This window comes from Schistocerca serialis, chromosome 2 (assembly GCF_023864345.2).
Source record: "Schistocerca serialis cubense isolate TAMUIC-IGC-003099 chromosome 2, iqSchSeri2.2, whole genome shotgun sequence".
In the NCBI taxonomy this organism is placed as follows: Eukaryota; Metazoa; Arthropoda; class Insecta; order Orthoptera; family Acrididae; genus Schistocerca; species Schistocerca serialis.
Genome location: NC_064639.1, coordinates 328,897,351 through 328,903,505, shown reverse-complemented (window position 1 = coordinate 328,903,505; position 6,155 = coordinate 328,897,351). Strand labels below are relative to the sequence as shown.

General features: G+C 43.2%; 1 non-coding gene across 1 annotated transcript; it reads left to right on the top strand.

Moving 5' to 3' along the window:
• Window positions 1–1,250: 1,250 nt before the first annotated feature.
• Trnas-uga (transfer RNA serine (anticodon UGA)) lies at window positions 1,251–1,325 on the top strand. The gene has a single exon. It is a non-coding gene; the product is annotated as a tRNA-Ser (tRNA).
• The last annotated feature ends 4,830 nt before the right edge of the window (window positions 1,326–6,155 follow it).

Genomic DNA, 6,155 nt, shown 5'->3' with positions numbered 1-6,155 from the left:
CTACATCGACTTTGTGACTAAAATGGTTGTAGATTACTCGACCTACGTTATTTGGTGGAAGGTTGTAGGTTGTACGTCAGGAAAGGCATCTGGCCCAGACGGTATCCCCGTAAGGTTATATATTGACTACGCTACAAATATAGCACCATTCTTATCCATAATCTATCAAAGATCATTGGAACAGCAGAAAGTTCCACGGGACTGGAACATGGCCCAGGTCATAGCAATCTATAAAAAGGGTAGAAAATCGGATGCACATAATTACCGGCCAATTTCCCTGACGTCGATTTGTTTTAGAATCATGGAACATATTTTGTGTTCAGACATGTTGACCTTTCTAGGCTCTGAGGCGCTCATCTGCAGAAACCAGCACGGTGTTAGGAAACAGCGGTCACGTCAGACACAGCTGGCCCTCTTTGTGCATGATATACAACGGGCTCTAGATACCAGCTCCCAGGTTGATGCCATATTTCTTGACTTTCGAAAGGCGTTCGACTCAATTCCGCACTGTCGCTTGCTACAAAAAGTGCGCGCTTACGGTCTATCCGGTGACATGTGCGGTTGGACAGAAAGTTTTCTAACAGACAAGGAGCAGTATGTCGTCCTGATCTGGGTGACTCTAACAAAAACAGATGTGCCCCAGGGCAGCGTAATAGATCACCTGCTTTTTATGATTTACATAAACGATCTGGTCGATGGTATTGACAGCGGAATTAGACTGTTTGCCGATGATGCTGTAGTCTACAGAAGAAGTAGAATCACTCGAAAGTTGTGAACAAATCAATGAGGATTTGCAGAAAATAAATGCGTGGTGTAATGACTGGCAGTTATCTCTCAATATTAGTAAGTGTAACCCACTGTGTAAAATACCCATTAATGTACGAGTACAAGTTAAATGCCCAGTCTTTGGAAGTGGTAACACCCGTCAAGTATCTAGGTGTGACTATTCGAAATGATCTCAAATGGAATAATCAGATTACACAAGTAACGGGTAAGGCAAACTCTAGATTGCGGGTTATTGGTAGAATCCTGAAGCGATGCAGACCTTCAACAAAGGAAATTGTTTACAGTACGTTAGTTCGTACAGTCTTATTGTTCGTCTGTATGGGACCCTTACCAGTGGGGTCTGATTCAAGAGACTGAGAAGGTTCAAAGAAGAGCGGCAAGATTCGTGACTGGTACACTTAGCCATCGCGAGAGCTTTGCCAGTCTCTGGCAGAAGTAAAGCTGTGAGGACGGGGCGTGAGTCGTGCTTGGGTAGCTCAGTTGGTAGAGCACTTGCCCGTGAAAGGCAAAGGTCCCGAGTTCGAGTCTCGGTCCGGCACACAGTTTTAATCTGCCAGGAAGTTTCAATCTCATAGAAAGTTTGAAGTGGGACACACTTGCAGATAGACGGCTCGCTAAACGGAAGGGGTTGCTAAATTCCGAAATCCGACCTTCACGGAGGATGTAGAGCATATATTATTACTACTAACTTTCAAATCGTGCAATGATCACCATTCAAAGATAAGGGAAATTAGAGCTCGTACTGAGGCGTTCAGACAGTCGTCTTTCCCTCATGCGATCCACGAGTGGAACAGAGGGGGGAATATGACGTTGGCTCTAATTGTGCCCTCCGCCACTCCACCACACAACCGCTTGGTGGCCAGCGGAGTATATATGTAGATGCAGATGTAGACGGCGACGGCGACGGCGACGGCGACGACGATGATGATAATGAGAATGACGACATTTAGTACCACTGGTAGCGCTGCCTCAGAATAAACAGGTTAGTACTCGACAGTTTAAGTAAAACGTAGTATTAATGACTGTTGTAGTATTAATGAGCATTGCTGGTTTCTTAATCGGAAGATTGCAAATTCATTACCGCTTTGAGGAAGCCGTCTATCAAAGACTGAATTATGGTGTTGAAAGTAGTAGTTTTTAGTGTCTTGGATAAATATGCTAGTTTTAAAGAGTACTGAAAAATTTTTATTGTAATTCAGGCATATTGTATTGTAATTCAGGGATATTTTTCTGTAGTATCGTGGACATTTAAAATATTTTCACCTGCCCGCTCTGCAACGTTGCTGTAAGGAGAGTGTCAGTTGGAACAGCCCATACCATATACCGTTCTGTGTTACAGAGTAAACAGTACGTCGTGTCTGGTTGCATTCCAACCGCAGCCATTCTGCAGTTGCGCCTTCGCTGGTCCCAGCGACCAGGGAGCAGACGTCCAGAAGAAGCAGGCGCATTGATTTTCTATTAAAGATTTAAGTAAAGCAATCATTCAGCTAAACCAACTATCAGTCAAAAAAACTCAGCTCTCCATTTCTCATCCACGTTACATGACATAAATGTCGTAGTTTTCTACTTCATTTCTCCATTTATTTATCGGTTTGTATTGCCATCTTGTTTCAGTTATTTTCTCTCGTGGAGCTCCACCGTGTATCATTGTGTATTTTTCCATTTCTTGTGTCCTTTCCAGCTTCTTCTGTTTCTGCAACATTGACTTTTTTTCCTAGGAAGCTCCACATCGAATTGTTCTCCTTTGCCTTTTTGTGCCCACATTCCTAACTTTAACAAGTCTTTTATTTTCAAATAGCTTTTCCTTTGCTTTTGTCTTTGTCATTATCGTAAAATTCGTCAAGCTATTCTTCTGAGGTTTCCAGAATTTAAATATTCAAGGACTTTCCTGCCCTCTGGAGAGTTGCCTCCACTATCGTTAGATGTCTCTTCTATTAATAATCCCCCTGAAAGCAGGGTTGCTTCATGCTGAGGCGTTCCGACGGTCTCAGTCTCCATTGCCGTTAAAATCTTCGCCTTAGCCCTAGCAACGTACCCATACGAGGTCCTATCACTCGAGCCAGGTGAACCAAGATTTTTAACCAGGAGTTTCTCCTCCCTCTCCTCCTCCTTTCCTAGCTAGACTTTCAACTCCAAACATTTGCAAACTATGGAAACGCGCCTAACGCTGATGCTAAAACTAAGAATGGTCGGAGCGTCTGGCCTCGGGTGCCGTTTCTCGTCTACTTAGACGGTGTCCTCACTCGAGAATTGTCGAAAGGTATGCGACCGAAACATCTGTGGAAAAATCGGACTGTACTGTTGAAGCCTAATAGGTGTGTTCGAATTATATTTCCACAATAGTGATCCGCTAGGTTAGCTCGGTTAGCATACGCGCAGAGCGCCAGCTTGTGGGAATGAGAGAACAGACCCAAATCGAGCACATGAATGGCGAGTGGTCTAGTACATCAGCCATGCCGAGTGTGACAGTTGGTCGTTTTCCCACAGCCGTTCAACAATTTTGAAAACACAGTATTCAAACAGTACTCAGCCACTCACGTGTGGAACGGGGGAGGGGATCAGCTTGTAGCAGTAGAAGTACCCTCCACTACACACCGTCAGGAGGCTTGCATAATAATGCTCCAGATGTTGATATAGATGTAGAAAATAAAACAGCGGGTTGTAATGCCTTGGGTCAAATGGTATATACAATATAGCAGTTCAAAGAGGAGGGTATTGTTGCTGATATGTCATCTGATCATGGAAATAACATCGTTTTTTGTTAAAGTGATAAAGGAGCATTGTGCACACCATGTTACAGCTGGATCTGGGAGTGAGGATGTGGATGAATAATTTTCCAATTTTGATGCCTGAAGGATCGTATTTGTTTTCCTGATTATGTAAATAAGCCTACTTTCACGTTTACCAATGCTTTGAGTATCCGAAGAATGCCAAAGTGCAACCGTAGGCACGATTACAAAAATGGTTCAAATGACTCTGAGCACTATGGGACTTAACATCTATGGTCATCAGTCCCCTAGAAGTTAGAACTACTTAAACCTAACTAACCTAAGGACATCACACACATCCATGCCCGAGGCAGGATTCGAACCTGCGACCGTAGCAGTCGCGCAATTCCGGACTGAGCGCCTAGAACCGCTAGACCACCGCGGCCGGCGGCCCGATTATAGCTTATACTAATCGTTTCCTGTAACTGACAGTGTAAACAACTTCCCAGATCAGAGGTAATCTAAAGGACCATATCGTAGAAAGTGTTGCGTTTGCCTTCACACAGTTGGGCGCTTTTGATTATTTTGTGGTGAAACCAAATAAACTAAATGATAATTTTTTATGGTTTTGTTTGAAAATATCGAGTGTTATGGGAACCACTCCAAAAAACGCGATAATGTCTTTTTTTGACATCCAGTTATTCATGAATTTGATATTTTGTAATATATTGATTCACTGTCGAAAGACAAAAGTCACTTTTAGATATAATCTTGTCCCTTTCAATTGTCTTAGGCCTGTATACCACCACAGGATAAAATGTACGCTCAGTTTAGCAGCCATCCTAAGGCAGTCGCCTACCATGAACTCTTGTTTCCTTCAGTTTACGGAGAAAGGTGTAACCATATGGTACCAAATAAGGGCTATAGGGTGGGTAATTCAATGTTGCACACCCATGCTTTGTGATCTCGGTTGTGGTTTTGTCACTGACGGCCGAGCATTATCATGCAACAGCAAAATAGTGAGTTTTTGCCGAAGTTGTCGAACTCGACGCATTCTAGCACATACGAGTCAGAACTGATAGTGGTCCTGTTTGCCATGAAGTCTACAAGAACAGTGTCATGAGTCCTCGGGTTTCCACAACGCAACAGATTCTTTCACGTGCCCACTTCCAACATATAATCTGATTACCCAACGACCAACCGTACTACAATCAACAGCGCTTTGCTTCCGACAAACATCAAGTACAGCAGCGATCTCCACGTGATGCTGTGACAGCGCGACTTGCGGAAACGATTTTAATTAAATTTGAATAAGCGGCAAGAATGTTTCTATGATACAAGTGAAAGCAAAGATGTAGAACAAAACTTAGATTTTTGGAAAAAAAGTCTTGTGCGTTTCATTTGGAGTGATCCTCGTAGTAGATCTACCTGAATTATTTATGAATGCCACTTGTGTATTTCCCTAAATTGTCCAATTTACACGCTTTGCGTAGGAGGACTGTGTTCACTGGTTTCCCGAGTATCAGCACTGAAGTTTGTCGTCTTTGGTGACTCCCTTAGACCAGTTCTTTGCGGATACGAATGATTTCAAAGAACTCCGCTTGGAACGATTTTAGAACACTGATTCACGATTCAACCTAACCCAACCACATAGCAACTCGGCTCGGCAGGGGGCTCTGTGTTGTTTGTCTGACTTCCAGATGTATCTCTTTGCACAACCTGTCGCGTCTGTTTTAATTCCGAGGGCCATTCAGAGAGCTCCTGTAGCAGCAAAAATAGCCGGTCTGTGAAGACACCTCACTCCTCACGGTAGGCGGCTGCGGTTTTGGTGGGCTCGAGGGAGGGGGGGGGGGGGGGTTGTAAGAGGGTGGGGGGTAGGGATGACGCGCTTTCTGAGAGTGAAAAACAACCGGGCAAAATACGTGCGTGTGTCCCTAAGTCAGAGAAAAAACCACAGAAATTGTAATTACTCGGTAAAGCGTGAAGCAGATGACACGAATGCTTAGTACGTCGATGGCACAGTAGTGTGCAAAACACTAACAAGCTAACAGGTACCCAGTGTAACCACCCTCACATTTCCTTCAGTGTCGTCAGTGTTAGGGAAATATTTCAGTAATTCTTTCTCTCATAATAATTTTTAATTAGCATCATTTCCAAATTTTAAGTAAGAATTTTAATTAAAAGGAAGAGAAATGACTATTAACATAAACTTATAAGAGATCAGATCTGTAATGTCGTAGGTAGTTTTTGCCTATAAAGGCACGTAACCATCATTCTTAGCTCGTTACTATTCCGATTTCTGTCCCGATTCCTGTCATGTGACTACCGTTATTACCGTTGTTGCGATTGCTAATGTTGCGTGTTGTGTAGAGTGAAGTACTGAAATGTACCTAGTCATTTTGAAAAGTATACCGATAATTTTACAAAAGTATTATCTGCGACAAGTTGGCGTACTTCTCAGCACCCAAAAATACAGTTTCAGAGATTTGAATTTATTTAAAGACAGAGAAAGATAGATTCCTTACTGATTAGAATAAAGATTTGTGATATTTTACGTTCATAAAAGTGAAATTAACTGCATTTTGTCCGCAGCTTGTGCTCTTGCGGTAGCGTTCTCGCTTCCCGCGCACGGGGTCCCAGGTTCGATTCCCGGCGGGGTCA